General features: G+C 41.6%; 1 protein-coding gene across 8 annotated transcripts in view; it reads left to right on the forward strand.

The window, feature by feature from the left end:
• GRM3 (glutamate metabotropic receptor 3) overlaps window positions 1-13,011 on the forward strand; it is a 113,794-nt gene that overhangs the window by 54,352 nt on the left and 46,431 nt on the right. For 2 of the 8 annotated variants that reach the window (XM_029077837.2, XM_029077839.2), the window contains exon 1: window positions 10,269-10,348. The exons of 4 other annotated variants lie outside the window; for them this stretch is intronic. The gene's annotated coding sequence lies outside the window, so the exon portion shown is untranslated. Of the gene's footprint in view, window positions 1-8,132; window positions 8,278-10,252; window positions 10,349-13,011 lie in introns of those variants that run through there. 2 more of the 8 variants (XM_039913877.1, XM_029077838.2) reach the window with 2 other exon arrangements.

Raw genomic sequence — 13,011 nt, forward strand, 5'->3', positions numbered from 1 at the left:
ATCTGGGTGAGGCCAATGTAAGATGGTCCTGACCACACTGAATATATAAAGATTACCCCTTATTGTGTGAGGTAAGCAGTTTTTAGGGTTACCTTTTCTAATCTCCTTCCCCATTCAGAAAGGAACCACAGCCACTACAAAGGCTTATGGCCCCCAAGGGTCCTTCCATGAGAAATCCAGCAAAGCAGAGAATTATGAGAAGGGATTCTAGAGGGGCCTGGTCCATTCTGCCTCCACAGAGGTGAGCATCTAAACTAGACATGAAGAGCAAACCTGAAAAGATGGCAGAATATCCTGGAACTAATCAATCAAAATGATAAAGGAATAAAATGAAGTGATCCTGCAGGGAGAGGAATAAGTCTGAGAACAGGAGAAATTTGAACAGCCTCTTCTTTCTACCTGGGATCCCTAAATGATGTTCCCTAAATTCAAAATGGCATCCAACTTAATCTTATCCCACGTATTCCTTTGCTCCCATACTTCCTTGAAAACTCCCTGGGTGAGGGATCCTGTCTACTAACTCTTTTGTATTGAACTCTCCCCAGGGCTTAGTACAGTGCTCTGTCCACAGTAAGCATTCAATACATTCGATTGATTGATTCACTGATCGACCTGCTGCTGCCCCTTCTTCACTTCAGGATCCCCAATCACTTCAGATCCCCAACTTTCAACACCCAGATTTAGCCGTACAAAAGAGAATTGTGGTAAGAAGATTAATTGCTGAATAGAGTGGGTAGTTTGGCTAAGGCTTCTGGGTTAGTATGATTGATTACCATTCTAGAAGGTTGGTGTTTTCAGAATCAGGAAAGAAAATATCAGAGGAAAGAATCAGATTGCTTAATAGTGACTCTGAGATTTGGCCCAGGACTGGTCCCTGATACGTCGGGGATAGACTGATGGTGGCTAGGGCCCGTCCCTCGTCTACAGGTGACAACGAATCTCTGCCTGTTCCCCTGGATCCCATTAATTGATAGATGACTTGCCAGTGATTGCTTTACACGGTGGATCAGGAATTCATAACCATTTCTGCCAGTTAATGTGGCTTACATTTAGCAATCTCCGGAGCTTTCGCACACCCACAGGAAGCAATCTAAAATGAGCACTTCGGTGATTTGTGGTTATTATTTTTATTCTTGTTTAATATTTACAAAGCTCCCATTCACCACACATTTCACATACACATATACTAAGATGATGCAATCCCATTCCTTAGAGATGTTTAATTCCCCAAAATGGGCAAGGCAGTGGTTAGGGTGGGACCAGATTTATAAGATGTCTTGGGGCCTCTGGGGAGAAGAAATAGAGTTGTCGTATTTCATGGTGCCATTTCATCAGTCATTCATTCATTCAATTGTGTTCATTCACTCAATTGTATTTATTGAGCATTTACTGTTTGCAGAGCACTGTATTAAGCACTTGGAAAGTACAATTTAGCAACAGATAGAGACAATCCCTACCCAACAATGGGCTCAGAGTCCAGGAGTCCATCTGCCTGAAGAAGAGGCAAAGTTGCCTAATGGGAAGAGCACAGGCCTGGAAGTCAGAGTATCTGGGTTCTAATGCTGGCTCTGCCACTTGTGTGTATGTGACCTTGGGCAAGACACTTAACTCCTCTCTGCCTTGGCTTCCTTATCTGTAAGATGGGGATTCAATACCTGTTCTCCTCACTTGTACTGTAAATTCCATGAGGGAGAGGGATTGGGTCCAACCTGATTATTTTGTGCTTGGCACATAATAAGCACTTAACCAATACCACAGTTATCATTACTAAAGAGCCTGATTGTCCTTTAATTTTCCAAACCCTTCCCTCCACCTTCCCAGGAAAGACATCACCAGATTTAAGACTCCACTTCCCAAACCCATCTCCATTGTAGATCTGATTCTGGACTTTGTATAATACAGCAATACTAACATTATAAAATAATACCTTGGATACTACCACAGCCCATAGCACAGTGCTTGGAACATAGTAAGCACTTAACAAATACCGCGATCATTATTTTTATTTTATCTATACCACCTTTCCTCTGAAAAAGATTATAGCTCTTTTGCACCAATTCTTTCCTCTCTGTGAGGAAAAAAGATGATCCCTATTTCATGTGTGAATACTGAAGCCCACACTGTTTAAAGCCCAGTTGTGCTTGACAATCTATAAATAAGTTACCAAGAACAAAAACAGTCATTTGTCCTGTAATGCTACAGCAATGTTGTAATCTTGCCTCCCCCTCTTGTCTACTGTGTAACCTTGGGCAAGTCACTTCACTTCTCTGTGCCTCAGTACTCCATCTGTAAAATAGGGATTAAGACTGTGAGCCTCGTGTGGGACAGGGACTGTGTCCAATGTGATTACCTTGTATCTACCTAGTGCTTAGCATAGTGCCTGGCACATAATGAGCACTTAACAAATACCATAAAAGAAAGGGCTCACCAGTCTAAGCAGGAGGGAGAAGAGAACTGAGGCTCAAGGCACAGAGAAGTTAAGTGACTTGCCCCAGGTCACAGAGCAAGTGTTTAGCAGAACTGAGATTAGAACCCAGATCTTCTGACTCCCAGCCTGTGCTCTTTCCACTAGGCAATGCTGCCGTTGGAGGAACACTCTATTTTAAATGGTATTTGTTAAGCACTTACTATTGCCAGGAACTAAGTGCGAGGGTAGATGCGAGATAATCAGGTTAGCCCCAATCTCTGTTCCTCATGGAGCTCACAGTCTTAATCCCTATTTTACAAATGGAATAACTGAGGCACAGAGAAGTTAAGTGACTTGCCCAAGGTCATACGGCAGAGGTGGCAGAGCTAGGATAAGGACCTAGGTCCCTCTGACTCCCAGGCCTAAGTTCTATCCACTAGGCTATGCTGCTTCTTATTCTACAAACACATTCTAGCCAAAATGTATAATAAAAACTGGTTACAGTTTCATCAATTTAGAGGCAAAGCTTCAGCCAGATGTCTTGTAAAAACCTGGGGTTAACTTAGCAAGAAAGCTCTGTTTAATTCCATGCAATGCTTGACAAAATACTTGTTTTCCACAGGCTGCCATTTCTCAGCCTACCATGAAAAGGTCACCAAGCAATCAATGATATTTACTAAGCTCTTACTGTGTGCTTGGGAGAGTACAATACAATGCAAATCCATCAATCAATGGTATTTATTGAGCACTTATTGTGTGCAGAGCACTGCACTAAGTGCTGGGGAGAGTATAATGTAACAGAGTTGGTTGATGCATTCCCTGACCACAGTGAGAGAAGCAGCGTGACTCAGTGGAAAGAGCACGGGCTTTGGAGTCAGAGGTCATGGGTTCGAATCCCGGCTCTGCCACTTGTCAGCTGTGTGACTGTGGGCAAGTCACTTAACTTCTCTGGGCCTCAGTTACCTCATCTGTAAAATGGGGATTAAGACTGTGAGGCCCACGTGGGACAACCTGATTCCCCTGTGTCTACCCCAGCGCTTAGAACAGTGCTCTGCACATAGTAAGCGCTTAACAAATACCAACATTATTATTATTATTAGTGAGCTTATAGTCTAGAGGACACAGTACCCTCCCTCAGGGAATTTACAATCTGGATGAGGGCCCGACATTAATATAAATTACAAATAGGGGAAACAGCAGAGTATAGGCATATATGCCTAAGTGCTGTGGGGTTGGGAGTGGGGTATGTATCAAAATGCTTAGTGAGGAAAGACTCAAGTGCATAGGTGATATAGAAGGAAGGGAGAAAACGGTGGCACCAGTTGGCACCAGGCACAGATGGGTTGCAAGGTAATCTGCTCAAGGTCACAGTTTGTGACAGAACCTACCCTAAAATGCCAATCCAAAACTCCCTCAAAACTAATCCTCAATATCCCTTAAGTCTCACTTCATTGACCCTCCCAATGCCCTCAGGAGGAAGGGAAGACTTAGAAGCCCCATTTTGCCAATTGGAAATTGAATTCCCGATAAGTGAGATCCCTCTTAGGTTCCCACTCTCCAAGCTATGCCAAGCAGAAACAGGAAAATATTATGGTGTCCTGAAGAAGCAAAAGACTGCTTAGAAAGCATAATGAAGTGTTAATAAACTTAATCCATTTTCACGAGTACATGGTTATTCTCTGTTATCTCCAGAAAGCCCTTTAAGAGATTCAGATGTAGGTATTAATGACCTCAGGGATGACATCTAATTAGTTTTCATTTTAAAATCTTTATCCCTTGATGAGTAACTAGAAGGTTCTTTTTCACATTTTTGGGTTCGGCTTTCTCTGAGACCCTATCTCAGCAGAGCTGTTATATGGGTATTTATGTTAGTGCCTAAGCTATCTTCATAAATCAAGCCCTCTCCACACCCATGTGTTCCCACAGCTGCCCTTTTTTATCTCCATCTTTCAGGTACTGAGAAGCCTAAAGCCTTAAACCAAACCCAGAATTGTCCAGGTGTAGTCTCAGAGAGGGGTAAATTAAACTGGAAATGTTAGGAAAACTCAATCAAACAGTATTGCTGCTGTCAGCTCTTCTCCTCCCCTCTCCTACCGTAGGTAAATAGCCAAGATTAAGAACGCCATCGCCATGAGCACATCCAGAATCAACTGTTTTATTAATGTTTTTCAGTACATGCTACAGTCCAGTAATCATAAAGTTGTTTGACATCATCGTTCCAAAATCAGCTAATAGCAGGGTGTAATTGGAAGCAGCTTCTGCTCACTTACAAACACTTGCTCTGTTAATTGTGATTTCACACTCCACTGAACAACAGAACCTAGAGGTAATGCTTGAGAGAAGGAACCTTTCCCAGTTTGCAGCGGGGTCCTTGAGTGGAATATCCAGGGGCCCCCTGCAGTTTATCTTGAAAAAGCTCAACAGACAAGCACTTCAGTCCACTGCACTCCCTTCTAGACTGTAAGCTTGTTGTGGGCAGGGAATGTGTCTGTTATATTGCTGTGTTGTTCTCTCCCAAGTGCTTAGTACAGTGTTCTGCACAGGGTAAGTGCTCAAAAAATATGATGGATTGGTTATCCACTGAAAAGTCTTCTGTTCCTCAAAGTCTTTCTTCTCATCAACTGAGCAGAAGATATCCTTTCCTGTATCTCTTTTCCTTGTCATAATAATGATAATTATGGCATTTGTTAAGCACTTACTATTTGTTAAGCACTTACCATTTTGCAGATAACTGAGGCACAGAGAAGTTAAGTGACTTGCCCAAAGTCACACAGCTGCTCAGTGGCAGAGCCAGACTTAGAACCCACGACCTCTGACTCCCAAGCCTGTGCTCTTTCCACAATGCCACACTGCTTCAGCAGCTATAATGTGAGAGATATTAAATAACCTAATAGTGAACCCAGTTAGGCTTATCTCCCACCCTCTTATTCTCTAATAATAATAATAAATTGTGTTATTTGTTAAGCACTTATGTGCCAGCACAGTACAAAGCACCGGGGTAGATATGATATATGCTCAGTCCCTTTCCAATGTGGGGCTCACATTCTAAGTAGTGATGTAGCCAAAGATAGATGGCTTCCTGAGACTACCTTGAACACTGGGATGGAGTAGAAATGAATATATGTATACATGCATACATAGAAATCCACATAGATATATATATAGATAGCTCATTAGACAGACATACAGGAATTCAGACAGACAGATATCTCTACTTACATTTAGCTGTCCCTTGTTTGAAAGATAAGGCTATCATTTGTCATCTTTGTGTGGGAAATGACTGATTCCTGCCCCACATTAACATTTATGTGCACAAAAAGATAGTATTTGTTAGGTTAATGGGTTTGCTCTCTGCTCACTTTAAACTGTGGGTTTACATCACTGGTGCAAAGATGAGTCTTCAGAAAAGGATCCAGATGGCCTACCAGTCTAGAACTTCCCAGAGTTACTCTGTTTACATTATCCCTGTACTTTGGGAGAGTTTTAGGGTATTCTGTGAGGCTTCTCCCATATCCCCCACAATTTGAATTTACCAACCACCTCTCACTGGATCTGATAGGGACCTTATAGGAAACGGGTGACTTTTGAACTGACTCTGAATTCATGTGCACTGAAAAAAAAAAAGTATTATGAAACACACCCCAGATAGTCCCGAGGTGGCTTTGTTTGCCTTATATCCCCACAGTTTATCATCACAACAGTCTGGTAATTCTCTGATTCAAAAGGCAGTCTAACCAGAGAGAAATGGATGGATCACGGTGTGGCCATGAAACAGTGACAGTGCAGTGTTCTTTTTGAACACGGATTTCTGTCACAATTCGGCCATAGATGGGGGTACGTGTTGACCCCAGAGACAATACGCTTACTGAAAACTGCTGTCCCTGATGCTGATATAGCTGATGATGATGATATAGCTCCTTTAGCTCATTTAGATTGCTCCCCCAGAGTTCGACCTTAGAGTTTGATGAGATCTGCACAATAGAATCAGGTGTCTTACCTTTTTGGAAGTGAGTGATAGACAAACACTGATTGTAATTAGAGATCCAGCCAGCTTGGGGCTGGCTGTTTTTTTTAAAAAACAGGAAAACAGGCATCAAGGGTAAGTGACAAGTCCACCGATTGCTTACAGACTGAAAGCTGTTTCCTGAAAGCTAATAGAGAGGATCTGGAAGTGAATCAAAAAACAAGTATTAGAGAGCAAACGCCAATTAAAGGAGCAGGAACTGAGCTAAACAAGCTGAAGGGAGATGGTGACATGCTTTTGCAGTTTTATTTTTAACAAGTGAATGGAAAGTGAATGGTGATTTGAAAGACCTTCTCTAAGCAATCGATCAATCAATCAATAGACTGTACTGAGTGCCTCCTGGTGCAGAGCACTGCCCTGAGTGCTTGGAAGAGAATGTTTGAGTGAAATACATGACTTTCCCTCAAGGATCCTACAGTCAACGGATGCAAGCCTTTCGCAAAAAGCTGCAGCTGTAGAAAGCAAAAAGTGTGGGAGGATTAATAGTTTAGGTAAATAAGTGTAAATTAATCAAGGTCAAAAACATGCTGTAGTGTTAAGCTGTATAAATGTCAGGTCTAGCGGCCAGTGTTGAATGAATGTGACATGGAAAGGTGAAGCTTAAGTTGAGGCTGCCTCCTGAAGCAGATGGGTTTTCAGGTGGACAGGGAAGGGAAGGGACCTTCTGCGGGAAGAAGGGCATGAGTAACAGGTCAGAACTGAGGGAATTGAGAAGGAGGCAGGGGAAGAAGGTGATCATGGGAGGAACATAGAGTGTGAGCTGGGGTGTGGTGGAAGAAAGCTGTTAAGTAAGGAAAATCAATAATGATGATGATATTTGTTAAGCGCTTACTATGGGCCAAGCACTGTTCTAAGCACTAGGAATGGTACTGGTTCAGTGCTTACTGTGTGAGCACTGTACTACTGGCTTGGGAGAGTACACCACAGAAGAATTGGAAGACATGCTCTCTGCCCACAAGAATAAACTGTTGCTTTCCCTTCTTTTAAAGTTATTTAAAATTCCTCCATTTGCAGAAGGCACTTAAAAATCACCTCCTCCAAGAGGCCTTCCCAGACTGAGCTCCTCTTCCCCCTCTACTCCCTCTGCCATCCCCCCTTTACCTCTCCGCAGCTAAAGCCTCATTTTCCCCTTTTCCCTCTGCTCCTCCACCTCTCCCTTCCCATCCCCACAGCACTGTACTCATCCGCTCAACTGTATATATTTTCGTTACCCTATTTATTTTGTTAATGAATTGTACATCACCTTGATTCTATTTAGTTGCCATTGTTTTTACGAGATGTTCTTCCCCTTGACGCTGTTTAGTGCCATTGTTCTTGTCTGTCCGTCTCCCCCGATTAGACTGTAAGCCCGTCAAACGGCAGGGACTGTCTCTATCTGTTGCCGACTTGTTCATCCCAAGCGCTTAGTACAGTGCTCTGCACATAGTAAGCGCTCAATAAATACTATTGAATGAATTAATCCCATCTCTCCAGTCACACTTTCCCCTCAGCCATCCTCAGCATTCTTATTATTTTATCTATTTATTTATTAGTTCATCTATGCCTCTGGATGTGTACTATTTATAGCTATCCTCCAGCTATTTGAACTCTTCTATAGACATCCATTTATGCTTGCCTGTTCACCCCTGAACTTGAGGAGCTTACAAACTAATGCAGGGGCAATTTAATTCATTTTTATTGATTCTAGTTGTTTTATTCAAGCACTTAGTACAATACACTACCCTCTATAAGTTCCAAGATACTGCTGGTGATCCTTTCCACTTTCCAGTGTTAAGAATGTTTACAAGACATCACCCATCTTCAAGAGTTACACTGGATGACTTTGCACATCATTTTGACGGGAGAGGTAAGATTAAGAAAAATTCCTCAGTCACTGAGAAGCACTTTGAAGGTTTAAAATCCTTTTTAGCAATTGGTAATCATTTCTAGCAGATTGAGAAATTGAGGTTCAGAGATGGCAAGCCACTTTCCAGGTGTCAAACAATGAAGCAGAAGCAAGGCTGGAAACAGACCTTCAATCTTCTAAATCCCATTATTTTGCCCAACCCAAGGATACCCATCTCAAGTTCTTAGTCCAGTGCTCTGCATAGTGTAAATGCTCAATAGCTATCATTAATTGATTATTGTTCCTGACCACCTGGTATATATTTTCAATTAAAGTGATGGTAAAAATCTGATATACATTTGCCTCACCATATAGAAGAATGGTGATAATACTTAGACTTTCGAGAGCAACAGCTTTGCTTGATGTGTTGTGGTAAAGTGCTGTGAAATCCTAAAGTGAAGGAGATTCCTCATTTGCCCATTTTTATTATTAGTTAGGGGTTGGATCATTTTACCAACAGTCCAAAATTTTCTCTCATGAACAGTTCCCCCTCCACTCTCTTTCTTGGACTATCTGGTTTGAGATTGGAAGGTTTGACAAGCTAGACTTCTGTCAGCCTTTCACCCTGACACACCTGTAATTTTGATGGAACTTGGCAGCATCTGTCAGAGGAAGAAAAGACGTGTTAACTAAAAGAGAGTTGTTGGCAACTACAATTCAGACTCTTTGAAAAGAGGGAAGGAGGCTTGAAGGATGAAAGAGGAGCTCAGGAGGAAAATAAAATGATGGCAAAAGGAGGACCCTTCAGTGAGGGAAAATTATGATTCTTTTGCCTGAGAATGAAGTGACAACTCATTATATTGTCCAAATAAATTGGGTTTGGATTGAGGCTAAATTAAGAGTAATTTGGAGAGATAAAATATCAAAATCAATTTTTCTCTCCTCATTATCTTGGAAAAATTATCTGTGTTCTTCCTCCTCCAAAGTCTGAGTACTTACTGTTTGCAGAGAGTTGTACTGGGCTCTAAAGGCCCTGCCTTCTAGGAGCTTACCATCATAACACATACTTTGAAAAGGGGAGTTTTTTCATTATAACTTTCTCACGCATGGATATCTGGTTCTTAAACCATTTCTTCTATTTCATTTTAATTTCCATCCAGAGATTCCTTGCAGAAAGGAATATTGAGGCTCTAAGTGGCATTAAAAAGCCTTTAAGAAGATTTTTCAACACTGACTCCTTTTCACAAGCAGGCTTATGGACTATCTATTTTATCTATCCCCTGGGTAATAGTAGCTGGGACAATAGTAATTGTGGTACTTGTTAAGCTCTCACTAGGTCCCAAGCACAGCACTAAGTGCTGTGATAGATAAAATATTATCAGGTTGGACAGAGTCCCTGTCCCACAGGGGGCCCACATTCTGAGGGGAGGGAGAATAGGTATTGAATCCCCATTTTATAAATGAGGGAACTGAGGCCTAAAGGAGTTAAATGATTTGTCCAAGGCCAGTCAGCAGGCAAATGGTGGATTCAAGATTGCAACCAAGTCCTCTGACTCCCAGGCCTGTGCTCTTTCCACTAGACCACACTGCTTCTGTCTAAATCTTGGCCAGTTTGTGTAGAAGCATTCACAAGGCTCTTGATTGCTTCTAAGCAAAAGATGAGAGTAACTTCTGGAGTGCTGCGAAATGGTGTGCTACTGAAATGTCAGAATGACACTCTTTCCTTCAGTTTATGGTGAGGTGGTAGGGCCTCACAGAGCTGGGTAATTTCTAGAATTGTGTGCTGGGTTTTAAAAAATTTTTAATGGTACTTATTAAGCGCTTACTTTGTGCCAGGCATTATGCTAAGCACTGGGGTAGATACAAGATAATTGGGTTGGACCCAGTCCTTGTCCCACATGAGGCTCACACCCTTAATCCCCATTTTACAGATGAAGTAACTGAAGCACAGAGAAGTTTAGTGACGTGCCCAAGGTTATGCAGCAGACAAGCGGCAGAAAGAGGGTTAGAACCCTGATCATTCTGACTCCCAGGTCCGTGCTCTATCCCACCAGGCCATGCTGCTTCAGGAGAAAAGCTGTAAAAGCAGGAGGTAAGGTCTGACATGAAGAATTCTCAGTCTTTGATTCCAGTAGTTACAGCCTAGCCCACCTTCTGCCTCGCATTCCATCCCCTCAGTAAGAAGGACTGAAGATTGGAGAGGGGAAAAAGGTGGGGAAGAGGACTTTTGCTGACTGCTGGGAATCAATTGTGTAAATGAGTGTGGTGCAGGTTCTGGATTTAGTCCCTCTGATGCAGGGCCATTTCTGGGGCAAGAGTCAGAAAAGCTGCTTGTTACTGATGGGGCAAGCTGCTTTTCATATGCACAGCTAAATCCCTAGGCAGAGTCAGTAGGGGCAAGAAAATATGCAATCATGTGTTACAGGGCATTTGAACTCCCTCAGCACACACGTCCGGCAGTGAGCTCTGCAAGGAATATTCACCTTGGAAATTCCATTAATGTGCTGATTAATAAAACATTTCAGAGCATGGTGCCTACAGTGGAAGGTACATGCACTTGTTTATAGTTGACATATCGGTTATCATCTGTGAATAGGAAACCTTGACTGCTAAGCAGCTGGGCTGTCCTTTTGAGGCTAAGAAAGTGGCTGGGAAAAAATCCTTTTATCTGGGGAATTTGCTGCTTACTGATTTCTAATGGGAACATCCTGGAAAAGGGTTTCTTGTCCTTTCCCACAATCAGAAATACTGTCATCCAGGAACAAACAGTTACAATGAATTAACCGTGTTTGCCCATTTTAGATGGCTTTAAATTTTAATTTTCTGTTCATTTGATTCTTTTGCCCTGTTTTAAATAATGTTAAGTGTGTCTAAATTATACATAGCCCTGAAGCCTTAATCATAATAAATTCTGCTTTAATGAAAAGGTAAGTAATGAAATATTAAAGCAATCTACTAAAACATTGCTGCAATTGATTGTGGAACTACAGTTTTGAATGAGTACTTCACGTAACATTTTAAAGAGATATTGTAAGAAGCTAAAAGGCCAGATATTTGATTTAGCATTGTTAAGCAGCATGATGAGAATTTTTCTGCCTACTGAGAGCTCACCTTTTTTAATACTTCCACCATACGCATGCTAGAAAATGAGTCTTTTTTTGGACCGTCTCGTAACATCGCTTGCTCCATCCAGGGCAGAAACAAGACCCATAAAATGGGTTGAAGCCCGCCATATTCCAGCCATTTCTTTTTTATTTCAAATGCCTCAGGATGGCTGCACAAAGAGGGTGTGGATGACTGAGTGGGTGGGTGAGGATTATCCAGTTAGATGGAGCAGAGCTGCACGCCAAATTAGTCCATTAATCTGCTCCATATTATCCCCATTACCCATCAGGTGTAAATCAACCAAAAGTCACCTCCTCTACCACATTCCATCAACTTGTCATAATTAACATAGAACCAATCAGGAGGTCTTGGCTCCCTAAGTCAGGTAATGGAATGAGATCAGTCAATTCATGGAATTTGTTGAATGCCTCAGTGTGAAGCATTCTACTAAGCACTTGGGAGAGCACAGCAGGAGCAAGGAGCAACTGCCTTGTCCTCAAAGAGTTTGCAATCTAATGGGGAAGGTGGATGAACAAAAATTACTTTCAATAGTGGGGGCAGAAGGAGGACAAGGATATAACAGGAAGTAATACAAACATAGATGAAAATAGCTCCATCAGGTCCTGATTACAAATATGCAAATAAAAAGATAAGTATACACATAAGTGCTGATGATCAGGAATAAAATATATAAGTGCTAATGGTTGGGTGTTGGGATAATGTGACTGGGGAACTGTGAATTAATTAAAGGAGGCTTTCTGGAGGTGATGGGCTTTGGGAGGGCTTTGAATATGGGAAGAGTGTCTCTGGCTAGGAGAAGAGCCTGAACAAGGGGTGGGAGGCAGGAAAGTCAAAAGCATGACCCAATGACTTCCTTTAATTGATTTTTATTTCCTCGATGTGATGTAAACAGGTTCCATCTATGATATGATAGAAGTTGCCAACTCCTCTTTATATTTCATGTGACATTCAATCGTGTTAAATCCACCTGTGGTATCATTTTTCTCCTTGCTATTAATTTTCCCCTGAAAATGGGGGAATTTCAAAATGGACTTATACCATGAGCAACCAAACTTTCCCAGGGGCTCATACGTTGGTGCCTTTTCTAAGATGCTCAAACAAACTGTCAAAATGATCTCCAGTTAATTATTCTTTTTAAATTATATTCATAAAGACATTTCTTTTTCAAGAGTAACTTCTTTTTCTTTATCACTAGAGTAATAATTGAAAGGTTTCTTGTATTTCATTGCATTTGTTCTTCAAAGGGAACAGAGCACAAAGATTAAAGCAAACCATCCACTGAGAAATTAATATGAAATAAAAAATACAATATCAACTTTTTTATTAGAGCCATTGGTGTCCTGAGGCAGAACTCCCAGCAGGACCCTGGTTTAGCACTAAACATTCCAAAGACTCTGCTGTCGTCATCCCTGTAGTTTATACCAAAACAATCAAGTGAAACCAAATATAGCCCAGCTGACTTGGAGACCCTAAGAAAACAGTCCTTGGTTCCCTCCATGTGAAAGGAAAAGAAAGCAAGGGAAAGCTTATTTATTTTAAGGGTGCTGCAAACAACAGGGAGGAAAATTGTACAAACCAGTGGAAGTAAATGTGTAACAATGTCCTTTCTCATTCTTTTTTGTTTGTTTC

Source organism: Ornithorhynchus anatinus, chromosome 13, assembly GCF_004115215.2.
Source record: "Ornithorhynchus anatinus isolate Pmale09 chromosome 13, mOrnAna1.pri.v4, whole genome shotgun sequence".
NCBI classification, from domain to species: Eukaryota; Metazoa; Chordata; class Mammalia; order Monotremata; family Ornithorhynchidae; genus Ornithorhynchus; species Ornithorhynchus anatinus.